We start from the raw sequence: 20,458 nt of genomic DNA, 5'->3' as shown, positions 1-20,458 counted from the left end.
ATAAGTGGCACGGCCCCCGCCAGGAGGCCACCAAACTTGCACCTACCAGAGCTTCCAATGACAGTACCAGCACAACTACTTTCATGCACCTATAGGATTGAGATTTTAGACTTTTTCAGACCCCTAAAGCTATATGAACGGCTATGTGAACAGCTTGGGAGTCATGCATAGGTCATTTTTAATATGTATTGAATTAATATACAACTGTTGTTGTGCTGACCAATAAATTAGACAAACAGCGCCACCATGTGGCAGACTGTCATAAGTGCGATGCTGACAACTAAGTGCCCGTGCAGAGCACTGGAACAACCGGCGCAAATTAAGCACTGGTTAACTGGTGGAAATATCCACTGCAAAACTGTGGGCCGGGGGAATAACCACATGCAAAATCAGACACAACAACACTGAGCAGGAGACTCTTAATTTTCATTGCACAAGGTAAAGGAAGTGCAATAACAAACTTAGGGGCATATTAGCAAGAACCTCGTTAAAATTATTGCAGTTTTAGCGGCAGGAAACTGCCACTAAACCGGCAATAATGGGCTCGCTTATATGCGTTATACGATTCCAATAAAACACCAGGTTAGATGTCCTGCAAATCTAACCTGGGCTTCTATTGGAATTCTATCACGCATATTAGCAAGCCCATTATCGCCGTTTTAGCGGCAGTTTCCTATCGCTAAAAAGGCGATAATTTTAATGAGGTCCTTGCTAATATGCCCCCAGATGCCTGATAACACTTTGTATGCTGTGGGCGCTTCTACACCAGTTTTCACTCTACACCTCGGGATGGTGAATTCAATGTAGATAAACCGAGCTTTAACATGCCTATCCTGTAGCTCAGCCCTGCACACTCCAGTCTATAGAATGTTTATGAGATGTGTTGAAGCTGTGAAGATGTGGTAAAAGAGACAACCATGTTAGTATGGAACTAATCAGGGATAATTGCAGAGAAAATAAACTTGTAGTGCACAGCCTGGAGGACGTATGACACACTTTCTGTGTGACTGGACCAGCACTGGGAAAGCTAATAGTTCTGGCATTAGCTTCAAGCTCTTTGACTTTGTCAATGCTTGTTTTGTTTGTAACAGCAATTGTAAAACCTTAATTTTGCGGAGCTGCTCGGTCCTTGCCAATATATAAAATTTAAAAAACTGCCTAAATACAAAAGTCCTTCTTTGGATTTTGGATTCTTTTCTCTCAAAAAGCAAACATTGGCATAGTAACCCCTGGCACACAAAAGAACTCCTTTATGCACGGATGTGATCTTTGTGAAAGAGCAAAATTCTGACATTAACAGTGAAAGTAGCTAATGACGCTACAATAGACGAATGGATGAAGAGGGTTGGATGAAAGTCCCTATAATAATATTATGTGTATCATTTTGTAAAATCAATAGATCTTGGCTAACACCAGATGTAAATCTCTGCAAAATTCCGAAACCTTTAGCATATATATTCAATTTTGTGGAAAAAGAATTATGAGGGCAGTGGATCAAAATCATACGGACATAAAATAAAAGAGAAATACCGAGCTCTGGCGTTTGTGTTCTATTTATGAGTAACCAAAAGTAGAACATAGATGATGGCTACAGTTTTTTTCCATTGGCTTCTTTTGAAGTTAAAAGCGGATTATTCTGACCTCTTTAGCCAGCAGTTAATCTTCTTTTAGTCGTCCATCTCCATGCCACAGGATAATCCACGTTTGGAGTGAAAGCAATAGGATGGAATTTCAATCTGTCATTTAGAACTTTTTATGTCCATGCTTGCTTCAGCATTAAAATGCAACCTTCATCCAGGAGTAAGTGAATGGAAGTTTTCTTCACATTTGCTAATGTACACTGATTGGCAAAGTATCTGATGACATGCAGACAACCCACCCGTTATTCTTACTTTTTCCCCTTTTTTTGATTTTATCATTTGTATTATTAATGTTTCCTTCAAGTAAACCAATCACCCAATCAACATTTTTGACGCTACTGAAGTGACAGCCCCATCATGAGCGTGCACAGCTGGGCGCTGTTGACGAGGAGTTAATGTTAAGGCATCTGGCACCGATATAGCACTGTAGTGTTCTGCTCCGGTGCCCTCCATCACACCCTCTAGGGTCAGAGTCGGAGACTCTCCAGGGCAGTCTGAGGGTCCTCCAACTGACACAAAGACATCAGTTGCAGGACCAACACCTAGGAAATGGCTTCCTGATTTTCCTGCAAGCGTTGAGGAAGCAGAAAACAGTCCATCTTCCCGTATTCTCAGGGAACTGTGCCACAAGGGAGGAATTGCATTCCAGCAATACCTCTCCTGTACAGGGCCGGACTGGGAACGAAAACCGGCCCTGGCAAAGTGCTCAGCCGCCCTCCTCAGGTGGGGAGATGGGGGGGGGGCTTGGGGGTGCGACCCAGATCTTTGACGGCGCCGGTTTTCGGCCGATTTTGTTACAGGGCCGAATTTGTAGCTAGTCTGCAAAAACGGTCCTGTAACAAAAACGGCCCCAGGGGCCCCAAACCGGCCCCAAACCTTGCAGCGCACCAGGGGATTGCCCGGTGCCCGCAACGGCCAGTCCGGCTCTGCTCCTGCACTGCAAAGTGCCAGATGATCCCAGTCGGATGTGATTGCCGGCGTTTCCCCTAGGCACTAGTGATTAGTTTTAGGGGCTGAACATCCCCTAAAAGTAAATCTGAAGTAACGCAAGGCAGTGCAAGTCTCTGCCTTACGGTACTTTGCCCTGGGAAGGCATTCCATGGGTGGAGCATGAGTGTTCCCTTGCATCTACTCATGGTTTTTGGCACATTCCCACTTTTACTAGCACAAGAAAACATGGGAATGCATTGATATGGTACGCCTGCCCAAGGAGGGGTGTAACGAGGAAGAATATGTTGATTTCTCCTTGGTATTTTCTCGTCTATGTGTGCTGCAGCACAAGTAGAAAGAGGAAAAAGCCTCAGGGGATTGTTTTTACGAAGGAAGGTGTTTCTTCCTGCAACAATACCCTAGTAATGACTGTAGCACGTTCACGCTTGACAGCCACAAGTGCAGCAAAGGGAGAGCAGGAATGCGCCATATCTTAGTACATAAGGCCCATTCCTGCCCTCTCCATTGGACACAGCACAACAAGTTGTCTTCCTCTGTTGTGTTGTGCCAATCACTAGTTTGTCTTTCTTTGCATTTTTGGCTTCCAAATGTGCAACTTCTCCTGTGATGCACAACAGGAAGCAGAGAGCGATATGTCAGGTGAACACCAGTACTGTACTCCAAGGGGGAATTCTGATGAAATGTGCTAGGGAAAAACACCTATAATGAGGAGGAAAACATGAGCGATCTTATTCCTTCAGGCAGTTTTTCATTCATAACAGAAATGCTGCTATTCTTACAGTCATACCTCATGCTATACATAATGACTCTCTGGAGCATTGGGAGTTACTGGGAGATTATTCCCGCTTAGGGAGTCCAGCTACTCTCATAGTGAGGGTCCTGGGTGGCTCTGTAGACTAATGTATAATACTGCAGCTGTCTATGGTTACCCACTTGATTACATGCTCGAATCCTGCTGAATCTGCTGAGTCTTTCCTTCCTTTAAAGTTGTTAAAAGGAGTACCATTGAGTTGAGTAACAATAAACATCTCTTATCCACTGCCAAGGCACTGACAAGTGTGTCTGTGCTTTACGAAGTCACATGTTATGTCAAAAGCAGAGTCTGATATACAGTGCAATGACAAGGCTAAGTATATTATGGCGTTACAGACTGATGTGCAGCTGGTGGTGCTGGTGATGCACTGTCCAGTGGCACTGCCGTGTTCATTAAATGGGTAAACAGCAATGTGTAGCAGGATGTGCAGGGTGAAGTTGACTTGGGACACAAGGGGAATGTGTTGACGTGTCCAGTCTCATGTTGGAGAGGTCTCACGTTATCCCAATTTGGATATGAGTTTGCTAAATTCAGAGTTTCTCCTTGTTTTCTGTGTCTCGTAAAATTTCTCCATTATAACGGATTAAAAGTATCTAGATGCAGAGGAAAATATATTTTTACTGGATAAACTGCACGTGTCTGCAAGTTTGGAAGACCAAGAAGGATAAAAACAAATAATTGATAGTGTTGGCGAAATACAAAAAAAATGTGAACACAGTGATTCATCAACATTGACAATAAAACATAAATCACTTACAATAGAACATCATTAACAAATTAATATATTTTATTCCACTGAGAACCCTCTGCTCCTGTCTTCAGTCTTACCCCTTACAATAAACATAACCCATGTTGGAATAAAAATCATGCTTTCGCATTGTTTTATATAAGTTAGCATTCACTGCGCCATTTTGTGTACAGGCGCCATTATGTATCATGATCGAAACCAATCCTTTGCCATTTCTGAGAAACGCCCTTCTCTAGGTTCTGTTTCTTCAGAGCTGAATTCTGCTACACTAATGAATACACTGTTGTTATTAGTGCATACCTTTCTGTTAGATGTAGGCCTTCTCCCACATGTCTAGCGGTGGGCACAGTCAGGATGACCTTGAAGAGAAGATAGTGGGTACCCGGCCTCAGAATAGAAACTTACTCCTCTGTAATTTACTGTCCAGCTGCATCTCTCTGGAAAATTCCATGGTGGGGGTGCTTTCAATTGTTTTGAAATGTACATAATGTATCGTTATGCTTGCTAATGTCAGTCCCTCTATAGCACTCCTAGCAATCGGGTAGACAAGGCTCAGCTCTGTGTGTGCTTTGAATAAATTGTTATTGGTTTGTATTTTCTGCTGTCTTACCAACTCTTCATTTGTTTGGAAGGCCATGAGGTGGTCGTGAGTGACCCGAGTGACCCCAATTGGGCCACTTCCTTTAGTTTGCACTCCAACAGGGACTCCTTTGGGTGAGTGACCCATTCTCTTCCGCGGATGGGGGGGGGTCGAGGCCATTGTTAGGTCAGGGATCCTTGCAAGAAGAGTTCCTGGTACTGGCAGCTGCCCCTTCATTTCTGCCGGACGGTGCCTCACCTAGTGGTCATCCTGACTGGAGTCCTGCACGGCGAAACCCTTGGATCTGACTGTTTGGTTTGAAGAGTCAGCAGTGGGAAATTAATTAGTTTGACCTGCATATATCAGATGAGTTTATTTTGGTTCTTTTGTAGATACAGTACCTTTTTGGTTTGTATCAGGATACGGTTTAGGGCCATCTGTGAGGCAAAAGCATTTGCAATTGTTTTTGCTAGGCATAAAATTGTGAACTTGTTTTCTTTTCAGAATGCCTAGTGTAAGTAAGTTGTTTACTTTGTGTTGTCGATGTTGTTCTACTGATGCTCGTTCGGAAGAAAGTCAGCCGGCGCCTCAAGAAGGTACTCCAAATTTTGATATGTATATGGAGCAGGGTCGTGGACCTATTATGTACATTATGGCACACATATACGAGGGACAATGTGGATTTGTAGTGGGCGTGGACGGGCACTTTCAATGAACAAAAGTTTGAGTATTTAGAAGAACAGTTGGGATTGGGATAAATTGTCGGCTTGACGATCAAAGAAAGATGAGAGTGTGTCTGATTTTTTCACCCGGTTTGAAGACACGTTTCTGGATAACAGTGGGCAGGATTTGTCTATTGAGGGAGGCGTTTGGGTATTCGTTAATAGATTTGTTTCTAACTTGCTTCCTGAGATTGCGACTCAATTGCAGGCTTCCGAAAGTACCTGGTCCACCTCTTCCCCTTCTCTCATTTTCAATATGGCAGAGTATTATGAGCATAGGAATAGTGAGGAAAAGGGGAGGACTGGGAAAAAGCATAAGGATTTGAAGACAAAGTTGTTGTTTCAGCAGGCTTTTAGGGGGAATGGTGGAAGACGTGGTGGTCCTGCCCGACAGCTTCCATGCACTAGTAGGCAGCAAAATACGATGCCTTTGGGGCAGACTCAGTGTGCGTACTGTAAGGAGTGGGGACATTGGCGTAGCGAGTGTCCTGTGCTTTTGCAAAAGATGGCGGTCACCAGAGGACAGGGTTCTCATGGATGAGGTTGTGGAGCTGTTGGGGCTGAAGGGCTCAAAAAGTTGCAGCCTCACAGGGACGTTAAGATAATAAATATTTTGATGACCCTCGGGCAGGCCAGTACTGCCATGATAACTATGATATGGATGAAGCTACAGGGATGTCGTATAGCTAGGATAGCCAGGGACAGAGTGGGGGATCAGTTCCAATATCTGTAGACCAGCATGGTCCTTATGTAATGGCGGAACTGCAAGGTTCGGCTAAGGAATTTTTGGTGGAGACAGGTGCAAGAAAAAGTTCTGTTTCGCAAAATATGGTCCCTGGGGTGGCTCTGTCTGGCCATAATAATGTTTCGGTAGGTTTCTCTGGTGTACCGGTTGAAAGCCCCATATCAAAACCTCTTGCATTGATTATTGACCCTTTTACTGTGGATTTGTCATTTTTGCTGACTTCTAATTGTGGTGAGAATTTGATGGGTTTTGACTTGTTGAAGAACTTGCATGCTATGATTTATTGTTCCCCGGCAGGTGTCTATATGGAAATGGGTCCTGATGTAGTGCGAGCTAAACAGTGTTTGTCTAAGGATCCCCCTCTTCCTGTTGAATTTGGTGATGTGCCACCCACTTTGTGGGTGGCAGGTGATACAGACGTGGGACTGCTGCAGATATCACCTGTTTTAATACAGGTTAAGGATGGTGCAATTTTGCCTCATATCCCTCAGTATAGAATACCGCAGGCAGGAGAGCGAGCCATATTGCAGATTATACAGGATTTGATTGAGAAAGGAGTGTTAGAGGAAATCTCTGCCAATATTTGTAATAGCCCTATTCTTCGTATTCTTAAATCGACACCTTTGGTTTCTCTGATGATCATGAAGATGTTTATCGTTTCGTGATTGACTTGCTCGAAGTTGATGAAATAGTGGTTGCCCAGTTTCCAGGGGTCCCTGACATTACTACTCTTTTGACAATGGTTCCTTCTTCTGCTAAATTCTTTTCTGTCATTGATTTGAAAAATGCGTTCTTCAGTATTCCTATGCATCCAGATGGCACATATCTGTTTGGGTTCACCATAGCTGGTAAGAGCTTTAGTTTCTGTTGATCTCCTCACAGAGAGTCTGAGCATTTATAGTCAGGCCCTGAAAGGTCAATTGGATTCCCTTACGCTTCCCACAGGTAATATATTACTGTAGTATGTTGATGACTTCCTTATCGCTTCTGACACTGAGCAGGGTTGTACAGATAGTACTGTTAAATTGTTATTGCATTTGGCCCAACATGGGCATAAGGTGTCCCTTTCTAAATTTAAGTATTGTCGACAGGAGGTAACCTACTTAGGTCACCTGCTGTCGAAGGAGGGTAGGAGATTGACTTTGGAGCGTATCAATACCATTTTTAAAATGCCCATCCCTCAAACTCAGAAAGATGTGCACGCTTTCATAGATATAAGTTCCTACTGCCGGCAGTGGATACCTAACTATTCCTTACTAGTTAACCCTTGCTTGCACTAACCACTAAAGTCGTGTATGAGTCCCTGCCTTGGACGCCTGAGTGTCAGCAGTCTTTTGAGCAATTGAAAACTGCGCTTTGTTCAGCTCCAGTACTCGGTGCTCCTGAATATAACAAGTTGTTTGTGTTGTAAGTCCATGAGATGGCTGGTTGTGCGCTTTTTGTTTTAACACAAAAACTTGGAGATAAGCAACAGCTGTGTGATTATTTCTCTGCTGTTCTTGACCCTGTCGCACGAGCCCTGCAAGCTGTCTAAGAGCAGTCGCGTCTGTGGATGTCTCCATAAGACAATCGTCTGGACTCGTACTTGATACTGACCTCACAGTCATGGTGCCCCATGCTGTGGATACACTTTTGAATAAGACAAAGACACAGCACCAGTGCACGTCTGACTGGCTATGAATTAACATTGTTTGCCCAACATATCACGATTAAAAGATGTGCTACTCTGAATCCAACTACATTACTGCCCCTCACTTCTGAGAGTAATGAAGTCAACAAACATGACTGCATCTTCTGGACAGAAGAAGAGACGCAAGGCAGGGTAGACTTGACTGATGTTCCCTTATCTGACCCACAAAGGGGACTATATGTCGATGGCTCTTGTTTTATATTACCTCATGGCACTACAACTGCTGCATATGCTATCACCACGCTGTGTACAGTAGTTGAGACATCACAAGTTCCCTATCAATCGGCCCACGCTGCTGATCTTGCTGCCCTAATACGAGCTTCCAAATTAAGTCAGGGACTTGTTGTCAATATTTATACTGACAGCCAGAACGCCTTTGGAGTGGCACATAACTTTGGGCAACTCTGGGCAGAGAGAGAGTTTCTTACTTCACATGGCACCAAGATTCAGCATGAGCACCCCATATTGAGGCTTTTGTCTGCTTTGACGCTCCCTAAGAGATTGGCTATCGTAAAGTGTTGTGCCTATCGGAAAGTCACTGACGATGTAGATAAGGGAAATGCTTTTACAGATCAGACAGCTAAGGAAACATCCCGGAATAAAATTAAAAGAATGCTTGGAGCAGGTCCTGCTAGGTGGGTGCCTGACGTTACTATGTTTGAGGATACACTTGAGAATGTGAAGGAGATCCAGAGTGAGGACACAATAGAAGAATTAGCAATATGGCAAGAAAGTACAGCACAATTGAATGATGAGGGATGTTGGATTGATAAGTCAGGGAAGCAACAATGGATGTGGCCAGATCCATATGTTCTTCCTGTAGTCACGATGGCCCATGGTTCAGCTCATATCAGTGCTAAGGGTATATGCAAGTGGTTAGACCCTGTATGGCAGAATGATAACATTTCAAAGACAGCTGCACATTTAGTGAAGTAGTGCATAGTATGCATTATGCACAATCCTGGAAAGGGTGCCCCTACACCACCCAGTACTTTTGCACCACCCTCTTTCCCTTTTGAGGTCCTCCAGATGGACTATATAGAGTTAGACAGGAATATATGACGTTACAACGCAAACAATTATAACACATGCCTTTACAACACGGTTTTTACATTGCAGCATCCATTACAATGCATGATTTTCCAACGCATGCCATCACAATGCATTTTTAGAAATTACATTTACAACACATTCTATTACAACGTGTAACATTCCAATGCATAATACTTTTAGGGCAAGAGTAGGGTAAGTTGGATGTGTGTTGGATAGTGTAGGTGTATAAATTACTATTCCCACTCCAGTGAGTGAGACAATAGGGTGTGTTGGATAGTGTAGGCGTAAAAATTACTATTCCCACTCCAGTAAGTGCAACAGTAGGGTAAGTGTTAGATAGTGTAGGGGTAAAAATACTATCCCCATGTACCCCAACACCCATACCCACCCTAAAACAAAAAAATCCCCATTACTTCCCTTACAATGCGGTATAATGGTTTTCTTTGAAATTGCATGCGTTGTAGTGACATGCGTTGTAATGGCATGTGTTGCAATGGCATGCGATGTAAAGGCAGCTGTGTTGAACTGACTGCGTTGTAGAGGTAGTGCATTGTAATGACTGGGTTGTAATGGTTGCTTCCCATTAGACAGGTGCAATAATCTGAAGTATGTTTTAGTGGTTGTTTGTGCCTTCATTAAATGGGTTGAGGCTTATCCCACTAAAGACAATACCGCAGTAAAAACTGCAAAGGTACTCCTGAGGAGTTCTTTCCTCATTTCGGCTTGCCCTTTTTGATCCATAATTGATAACGGTAGTCATTTCAATGACAAAGTAATCCAATTAATTTGTGATGGCTTGAGTATCAAGCAATGTTTCATGCTGCCAATCATTCTTAGTCAGCAGGTTGGGTTGAGAAGTACAATGGTACTCGCAAACTGAAGCTGCCAAAAATTCTGGAGACTACAGGGTTACAGTGGCCAGATGCTTTACCATTAGCTCTTTTGTCAACAAGAACAGCACATACTATGACAGGATTCGTGTTTGGAGCTCGGGCAAATGTCTGGGGCGTCCCGCGCCCTCAGCCGTTTTCAGAAGGTGAGTATCCATTGTTGCTTGACTATCTTTTCTAGTTTACTGAAAGTTTGCGTTCTATTCACCAGCAGATCCGGGAGTACGTGCCAACTACACCAGAGGGGGCCCGGAAACCTCATTCAGCCTGGAGACTTTGTTCTCATCAGACATTTTCAGCCGAAGAAGAGTTTGGAGCCACACTGGAAGGGACCGGAGATGGTCCTCTTGGCTACATGCACAGTTGTCAAGGTCGCTGCGCAAAAGAACTGGGTGCATGGCACCCATTGTAAAAGGGTGCCTCTGCCTCTGATGGAGTAGGGGATTCCGAGTGTGAAATGGTACATCGATTTATCCCGTTCAGGCAGACCTGGACCGGTACGGGTGAGAAAAATGAGAGCAATCCAGGCGCCCCTTTGTGTTGATTCCTTTGTGACTGGAGTCACAAGATACAATCTGCAACCTTGGCTGAGAAACAGTGCATCAAAGGAGAAGTCAGATTAGGTAGGGATGGACTGTGTAAGTTAGGGTGTACTTTGCTATAGTACCAACAGAGCTAGTTTAGGGTGAAGCGAGGCTTGTGCACTGTTTGAACATTGGATAGGATATAATGATAGTTTCCCTTTGGGGGTGTTGCAGGGATTCTGGCCCACATGCATCAAGCATTTTTGTAGTCGCAAACGGTGCGATTCCTTAAAATCGGCCGTTTGCGAATGCAAAAGTGCTTGTTGGGATGCATCATGCCATTTTAGAAGTCGCATCTTTTTTACGATTTCTAAAATTGCGTTAGCATTTAAGAAATCGCAATTGTGCGATTTCTTAAATGCTATGCATCATTACAGAAAAATATGCGTTTTTCAAAATTGGAAGTGCAAATTACCACGAAGTTCAACTTCGTGGTAAATTGCGAAATTGATTTAAAATGCACAAAAATGCATTTTTTAAACTGTAAAGTTACACACACACATGTCCTTAGGACATGTGTGTATGTAACTTATGCTGAAAAGTAAATTTCATGGGTGCAGGGGGGGGTCATTTTGACCCCCCTCTCCACCCTTGAAATGCATTGATGAATTGCAATTGCACATTGCGAATTCGCAATTCCCATTCATTCCTATGGGCGATTTTTACCGATTTGCAAAAAAAATAAGAAAAAATTCATGCATAGGCTTTTGCGAATTCTAAATTGCGAATCGTTATTTTTCGCAATTTAGAACTCGCAAAAGCCGATATTGATGCATGTGGGCCTCTGCTCCTACACAGAACTGTGCACAGAGACTCAGGACCTTAGTGAATAAGGGTGTGCCAAAAACTCACCTTAGTACCCAAAATCCCCTGCTAGACTAGCATCAGTGTCACATTGGCTCTTCGTCCTATAGCAAAAATACCAATGATTAGACATTCCAGAACATGCGACTTAGGTTACCTCAGGCAATGTGGAAAACAATAACACTCTTTCGTTATACTCTCATACCAGTCCAAAACAAGGAGTAAAAAGAGAGACGAGCAAGTTTGAAATGTTTATTTCTAACGCCGTGTTCTCATGTGCAGCACCTTAGCTAATACAACCAGACATATTATTAGAAACAAGCAAAACACTCTGATAAACTCTAAACAATTAATAAAGTGTGTGCCGTGTGCAAAAGGCAGCAGAAAGGAAAAATGGTGTTTAAACTTCTAATAAGCTCATGTCAACTTAACACTGTGTGAATGCAAGGCTCAGCCCCACGACAGGGGTACATTATCCTGATCAATGTGGGAACCCGAGCTTAGGACAGAGTAAACACCACCGCCGGTGCTCAAGAGCGCCAACATTTTGATGGACAATAGGAGCCAGTACCAGTGAGGCTCTGACAGACACTGGGAACTTGCATATTCCTCTTGCTGGTTTTTGATCCCTTGTGTCATTATTTGCTATGCATTCCTTTGGCAGAATGGTTGCTGATGAAGAGCAGCCAGTGATTTCCCCAGTTCATACACATGAATTCTGGTCGACTAAGAGAAAAACAATATGTATTGTTTTTGTAATTTTACTGCTATTGATTCTAGGTGGGGTGTCCTAGGTCCTTGAACGAGATCAGGCTGCCCATCAAATGTTGAGAACAAGGTTATTTTTCAAATCTGCATTAAAAGGACAGCCCTGAGTAATGTATTTCTGGACACGCATAAAAGATGTTTTGGGGCAGGTACATCGTGTTATCCCACTGAATCCGTTACAAGTTTACGGACTGCATAGCTATTGTCACTTGTTAATTACACGCATACACACCCAACCCACTTTATAGAGGTAAGGGATGCGTTTGGTGTGGGATATCCTGGTCCATGTCTGTATTACAGAAAGCCGTGAGGAAAGGGGTGCCCAGGGTATGATAATACCACGTACGGTGATAACTTGTATAAGAAAGAGCAGAACATCATCTTAGTGGGCTGGCATTACCAAGATTTAACAATTACCCGAAAAGCTGGTTATTACCCTGGATGTTGCCCGATAATTAATAGTACTGACACATTTTTGTACGTTAATTGTACTGGAGTAATACTGTTTAACTTTAAGAATACCATGTCTTTAGCGAAAAAGAAGCATCCGAATCCCTCCAAAATTAACATCTGATATGCCCCTGTAGATTATAAGGGCCCACTATATGCACACCCAGGATTTTACTTTTTGTCCAATGGTACATACACAAATGTTCATAATGATTGCTTTAGGAATGGGGCTCCCCCTGGGCGTGCCCTGTAAGTACACTAAGCCTAGTATAAGATGGGTAAAAAGAACATGGGAAGCAGAGTTATGCAATGGAGTGACGGATTTTGAAGTCAATAATTATAGCAAAGGCCGAGATATATAAGCACCTTGCGGGTGAAATTGCTCCTTTCCTTGCTGCATTATTCAATCAAATCCTGCAGGAAGGAGTTTTACCTCCTATTTCCTGGAATAACGCATCCATCACACTTATCCTGAAACCAGGCAAGGTCACCACTGACTGCGGTTCATACCGCCCCATTTCAATTCTCAACGCCGATTACAAAATCTTTGCGTACCTCTTGGCTAAGAGGCTGGGCCAGGTTGCTCCTGCAGTCCTACATTCCAACCAGAAGGACTTTGTGAAGGGTCGTCAGCTCTTTGAGCTGACGTATGACCTTATAGGAGCAATCGACATGGCGACAAGTTCCTCTATGCCTTTGGCAATCCTCACGCTGGATGCCACCAAGGCCTTCGACAGGGTCAATTGGTTGTACCTGTCGGGGGCCTTGGAAAAATTCGGCGTGGGTCGGGCTTTCCGCAGGGCGGTGGAACTCCTATACCATAATCCATCTGCATCGGTCTTGGTTAACGGTGGTCTGTCCGAACCATTTACCATCACAAGGGGCACACGGCAGGGTTGCCCTTTATCCCCTCTGCTTTTCGATCTCTATATAGAGCCGTTTGCTCAAAAAATTCGGGAGGACAATAACATCAAGCCTTTTAAATACAGAGACTGGGAAAAAAGGGTGTCCCAGTATGCAGACGGCATTATGATCATGACGTCGGAGATCAGTACCGCGTTCCCGGCAGCCATAAACCTAGCACTGGAATTTGGGAAAATCTCAGGGTACGAGGTAAATGCCTCTAAAACTGAAATTATGGCATGGAATAGCGATGTAACAGGTTTTAATGAGCAACTAAGTAGTAATTTGAGATATCTTGGTTTAAGAACCGTTAAAGATATCAACTTGATTGCTTCTGTGAACTTTGCTATAGTTGCTAAAGATTGCCGGAAGTTAATGGGGTCTTAGGGACATCTCCCTCTGACAGTTCTGGGTCGTGCAAATCTACGAAAATGCCAATTTTACCTAAGTTTACTTTTATTTTTAATACCATACCACTTTATTTTGACACATCACTGATGGCGAAGATGCAGAGTGACATCTCTTCATTTATTTGGAAAAATAAAAGTGTAAGAATAGCTTGGAAGAAAATAAGGCGTCTTAGGGAGAAAGGTGGTTTGGCCGGTTCTGACCTTCAGATATATGCATGGGCCTTTCAGATGACACACGCACGAATGTTGCTAAAAATCCCATCAGACCAAGGCATAGGGATGATGTTTACGGCATTATTACGGGGTGAAGGAGTTGGGCAGTCTGGTTTTCTTTTTAAGTTTGGTGACCCTAAATTTTTCAAGAAGGTTAAATTGAAGGTGCTGCAGGGCCTAGCAAGAACTTGGTTCAATCTCAGAGCTGCAACTAAACTAGGATATTACTCGAACAGATCTCCTATATGGGATCTCCCTGCTGCTCCTGGTTGGGCAAACTTTGTACTGGTAATCCCACTAAAAGACGCCGGAGTCTCAACATGGGGCGACTTGTTTGTGGAAGGGACCATGCTTTCCTGGGAACATCTAGCGAGCAAGGTGGGCCCTAACTTCTCCAGATTGAAGTATCTGCAAATTTCAAGCTGGGCCCAAGCGCAGTCAGCTAGAGCCCCCCGTCGTTACAACACGCCTCTAGGGGGAGGCAGCCAACTGGAATCTTCTTTGCTCGATAAACCATCAGTATCTAAGGAAGTTTCCCTATGGTACAATTTAAGAGATCGATGGGGAATTCCATCTCCCAGACCTACTGTGGGGTTCCTTGATGCCTTCCCTGAACTTGAACGATCTATGGCTAATGTCCTGTAATGTCTTGTGGGACCTAGTCAAACCAGCCTGGCTCCGAAGGAACCACCTTTTTACCCTTCATAGGGCTTACTACTCCCCTCAGAGGTTGTCTAAATTTTCAACAGGGGACCCGTTGGCATGTGCCCGCTGTGGTCTAGTGGCGGCCTCTGATGTACACATGTTCAATGACTGCCCACACCTGACGTCTTTTTGGGATCTAATTAGCAACAAACTCACATCCTCCATTGGTTTTACAGTGGTTATTAATCTTCGGCTAGTAAACTTCGGTGTAGTAGATCAGAAGCGAAGTCCTGCCAAAAACCTCTTGTTTTACTCTATCTTGGTGGCCCGTAGAGAAATCTGCAAGCGACGGAAAGAGGCTTCTCCTCCTTCTTTACATGACTGGTGTACTTCAATGCTACAAATATCAAAATTAGATCTCGGCAGGGCTGGGAAACCAGATAAAAGAGCTTTTTGGCATCTACTTGATTGGTCTCACTAGTCGTGCTGTTTTTTTTTCCCCCCCCCCCCAGGTCCGATGATTACGAAGCCATGATATACTCTCCCTGCTAAACAACTTCGCCTTTTTCTTTTGGCATATTGGTGGTTATAAGCAATGGTTGTAATTGGCTTATGGTTAGTATCTGTCTAATAAGTAACAAGGTGTTAGGATCGGCAGGGTGAACGACATAGCTGTAGGGTTATGGCAGCTCCACGTACCATTTATACCCTTACCAGTCTTTGACTGAGTCAGCATGTCAGCACCACTATATGCCTTTCTTCCCTGTCCAGAGGTTTGGCATATTACAACCATGGTGGAGATGAGGACTAAAAAAAGAAAAGAAAAAAAAAGAAAATAATAATGATAGCAACGGTATCACCTTTGGGTATATTCTTTCTTCCATTATTACCTTTGGTGGTATTGCAATGTCCAGGGAGGAAAGAGCCAGAGAATATTTTGGATATTGTCCAACTCTACAGTAGCAGCTTTGTGAGATATCACCACCCAGTTGGAATGTATGCGGATATATTCTGAGCAGACTAGATATGCTGTTGATTCAATTCTAGCTAAGAGTGGTGTTGTGTGCCCCATAGTAGGAGACCAGTGTGTAGTTGGGATCACTAATATGGAAAATAACATTACCCAGCATATTTTGGGCATCCTAGAAAATGTTAAGAGAATGGAGAGTGTGAACTTGAGTTGGTCACTCTTTGGTGGGTGCAGCTGGATTCTTGAAAAGGTGACTTATTTCATTGTGATTCTGATTTCTTGCTGTGTCCTAGTCAAGTGCCTTCCCTTATGTTGCTCTTATTGTAACACTCTTCTTGATCCTAAGAGAATATCAATTCATACTACTGATGCAACAATTATATTTCGGAAGGAAACTGACGATCTTATGCAAATAGATGAGCGTATTTTTTAGACTTCTTTCCTCCTTACTACTTCCCTTCCTGAAGCTGAAAATATGGAGTGCTCCTAAGATAGTTTATTCCTGATTTAGTGCATTACATGTCTTTTTATCATAACACAAAATTACTTACCTCATGCTAAAAGGAGGGTCTGCTGAAATAAAAATCATGTTTTTGCATTGTTTTATATAAGTTAGCCTTTGCGGTGCCATTTTATGTACAGCAAAACACACAAGATGATGGACGGAATGTTGCACAATGGCAAAACATTCACCCCCAGTCACAGATCTGGGTTTAAGCCATCCTTATTTTGCTCACCAAGCCACCCAAGTTCAGACAAGGCCATATGCAAATCAGTCTTGACCCTGTGCCTCATGGGAACAGTCCAGCCCGAACTGCCAAGCCATGTCTTCCATGGACCGGAATCAAGCATCCTAGGACCGGTTTCTGGCTATCAGCCGTCTTCAGCCAGGATAGCTTGACTCCAGTGGCGTAGTGAGCACTGGACACACGTCTGGGCATACCCTTCCCACATAGGGTGAATAGCAAAACACACAAAATGATGGACGGAATATTGCACAATGGCAAAACATTCATCCCCAGTCACAGATCTGGGTTTAATCCATCGTTATTTTGCTCACCAAGCCACCCCAGTTCAGACATTGCCATATGCAAATCAGTCTTGACCCTGTGCGTCATGGGAACAGTCCAGCCCGAACTGCCAAGCCATGTCTTCCCTGGACCGGAATCAAGCATCCTAGGACCGGTTTCTGGCTATCAGCCGTCTTCAGCCAGGATAGCTTGACTCCAGTGGCGTAGTGAGCACAGGACCCACATCTGGGCATACCCTTCCCACATAGGATGAATAGCAAAACACACAAGATGATGGACTGAATGTTGCACAATGGCAAAACATTCACCCCCAGTCACAGATCTGGGTTTAATCCATCGTTATGTTGCTCACCAAGCCACCCCAGTTCAGACATGGCCATATGTGTACAGGCACCATTTTGTATCATAATCTAAACCAATCCTTTGCCATTTCCGAGAAACGGCGTTCTCTAGGTTATGTTTCTTCAGAGCTGAATTCTGCTACACTAATGAATACACTGTTGTTATTAGTGCATACCTTTCTGTTAGATGTAGGCCTTCTCCCACATGTCTAGCGGTGGGCACAGTCAGGATGACCTTGAAGAGAAGATAGTGGGTACCCGGCCTCAGAATAGAAACTTACTCCTCTGTAATTTACTGTCCAGCTGCATCTCTCTGGAAAATTCCATGGTGGGGGTGCTTTCAATTGTTTTGAAATGTACATAATGTATCGTTATGCTTGCTAATGTCAGTCCCTCTATAGCACTCCTAGCAATCGGGTAGACAAGGCTCAGCTCTGTGTGTGCTTTGAATAAATTGTTATTGGTTTGTATTTTCTGCTGTCTTACCAACTCTTCATTTGTTTGGAAGGCCATGAGGTGGTCGTGAGTGACCCGAGTGACCCCAATTGGGCCACTTCCTTTAGTTTGCACTCCAACAGGGACTCCTTTGGGTGAGTGACCCATTCTCTTCCGCGGATGGGGGGGGGTCGAGGCCATTGTTAGGTCAGGGATCCTTGCAAGAAGAGTTCCTGGTACTGGCAGCTGCCCCTTCATTTCTGCCGGACGGTGCCTCACCTAGTGGTCATCCTGACTGGAGTCCTGCAATGTACATAATGTATTCTTATGCTTGCTGCTGTCAGTCCCTCTGCAGTACTCCTAGCGACTGGGCAGACAGGGCTCCGCTCTGAGTGTACTTTGTAATAAATTGTTATTGGTTTCTCATCTCTACAGTCTGACCGACTCTTCATTTGTATGGAAGGCTGAGTGGTGGTCTTGAGTGACCCGAGTGACCCTACTCAGGCCACTTCCTTCACCCACAGTACAACATGCAATAAATACCAAAAGAAAACTCACAAAACTCTCCTCCATCCCCAAATGCAAAACTCATGGACAGCCACTGGTAACGCCTTGACATTACATGGCACCAAAGACAGCATTAATCATTAATGACAGCTAAAGGTGACAGTTGAATGTCTGGCTTTTGATTCTTTGTTTGTTCTTTAGTGACATGAGGGTGCCAAATACACTACCTAGAGCCCACAAGACCAAGATATTTGATGTGACTAGTCTGCTCGAATATTTACCCAATTAAATACTATTGGATTTTGTTCCGGCACTCTCCAAAGATTACAATCTTGGTGGTTGCATTTATAGTCAGATATTCAAAACAGGGGACCTATCCAACTATCAACCAGTCACAGCAAGATTGAATTAGCATTCCTTGAGATACTCTTTATGTAAATACATGATGTGGTGGTCAACTGTTGCTCCACGTGCAAAGATGGGTCAAAATTGGCTTTGTAAAGACCTTAAAGCTACCTATTAAGGCAATGTCTTTGTTTGTGCCTTTTTTCCTTCCTGTTCTCAATACACAACCTGGAAGTAGAAGACACAGAGAGAATTCAAATACATACTAGCAGAATGGCTGTGTAAACTTACAGATTAAATTCAGTAGAAGCTGTGCATGTCACAGTTATTGCCCAAATACAGTAGTATAGGGACATTTCAACTTTATTGCATGAATTGAATTCTATGATACAAACACTTTCTAGTGGTTCTGCTTTACTACACTGGTAACACAAAAGATATATATGTGAAGTACATGTTCACCTGGAGGGGTTCTCCAAAAAATCACCTTGTTCAATCACATTCACGCTATTATGTTCAGAAAAGTGAAGGAGGGACATGCAGGATTCAATCCTGTGACGATGGGGTCAAACAAAGTTAGCCATAGTGGATATATTAGAGCAGTGAGCTACAAGAAATGGTTTATAATAATGCAGTGTCAGAAGAACTGTTATAGAAGTAGTGGTTAGTGCAAACACTTTTCAGCACAGCATCTATACACCTAGTAGGACAGTAATAGCACTTTATAAAAAGGATGTCATACTAATATCATAAAGGGATAAAACAAATTATTCACAGATATTTAATGCCGCCACGGTCCGTGCAGGTAAGAGCAGTGAGGTAATGTTGCCTGGTGGGGGGATTTCAACGGATGATGACGAGGGAAAATTAAATAAGTAATCTACCTGCTTGGGCCGCGGCTGATTTAATGATTTACTTCTTGCATCAATCTCCCTTGTGTGGTGGTACAAGTCGGACAAGGAACCAAAATCCCTTCCTAAAGAGAAGAGCTACACCAGAGGAAGCAACAGTTCAAGCTTTCTTCACACAAACAGTGGAGGAACAGCACAAAGAGTGACTGTTCAAATTGCTTCGCATACACACACGACAGCAGCTCACACATAGGCAGGGCAGCAGCTATGAAAACCACCCTCACACAAATCAAGCACACGATGAGTATCTACTCCTCAATCAGCACAGTTACAAGAAGTAGCAGTGAAAGCATCTTTCACAAAATAGGGACGGAATAGCTGCCTTAACTGTGGGAGCATCACTCTCAAAACAGGTAGAGAACCGGGTACAAGCAGCAATATAAACCTCCCTCACATATTACAGGTACAACATGTACAGCAGCAAAGTACGAATATGTGTAATATACCACAATCCACTTGGAATAAACCTTTACAAATCCACTGGTAGTATTCCAGGCTGAGGATTCTTGATGATAGTCCAGATGAGCTCTGTTAACCTGTAGCTTGCAGTGAGTACACTCTTTAGTCCTTTTGAAGCAAGGTAGTCCGCAATGCTGCAGTTCTAGTTTGTGCCGCAGGCGCAGTCTTCAGAGTTTCAAGCTCTGAGCTCTGTGCAATTCAAACATCTCAGCACAGACCCTTCTTTTTTCTTGAGTTTCAAGCTAGCAGATCTGAGAAGCACTGCCCCTCTCCTATACTCATTAAGTGTTCTCTGGGGTAAAGCAGGAAGGCACTCATGTCAAAAGAGTTGCAGGGCAACGATCCGGAGCATGACCACTTCCTCCAAAGTTTGGCACAATGGTCTCCCAGAAAGCACGATTTCTCCAAAATTGTCTGAATGTTTAGCAGCGAGAGTAGAGCTAGCTAAACACACCTCCAGGATGACTAATCTCCATAGTCTCTTCCACTTGCATCTACTCATTCCTTCCTTAATCCTAGCATCCGGCTGGGTTCAAAGAGTAAGGGGTATAGGAAACTGGTGTCTTCCGCCTGTCCCTGACATTGTTTACAACACCTCCCCCTGCTCTGGCATTCCTATGTAGCAGAACCCTGCCCTCCCAGAAGAGCTGGCTAACCCCAGGGGCTACTTATCACCTCATTAAAGAAGTCTGACTAATCCACTTAACTCGACCAATAAGGACAAATCACTGGAAGGTTGAATGTTGGCTTACAGACAAGAAAGTCTTTTAACATTCACCCCATACCACCCCAACAGACGGCTTAGATCAGCTTCCTCCTTCCTTGTCACAGTACCCAGGATCAAGAGAG

The sequence above is a fragment of the Lissotriton helveticus genome, chromosome 12 (assembly GCF_964261635.1).
Source record: "Lissotriton helveticus chromosome 12, aLisHel1.1, whole genome shotgun sequence".
Classification (NCBI taxonomy): Eukaryota; Metazoa; Chordata; class Amphibia; order Caudata; family Salamandridae; genus Lissotriton; species Lissotriton helveticus.
Note: the sequence above shows the minus strand (reverse complement) of the source record.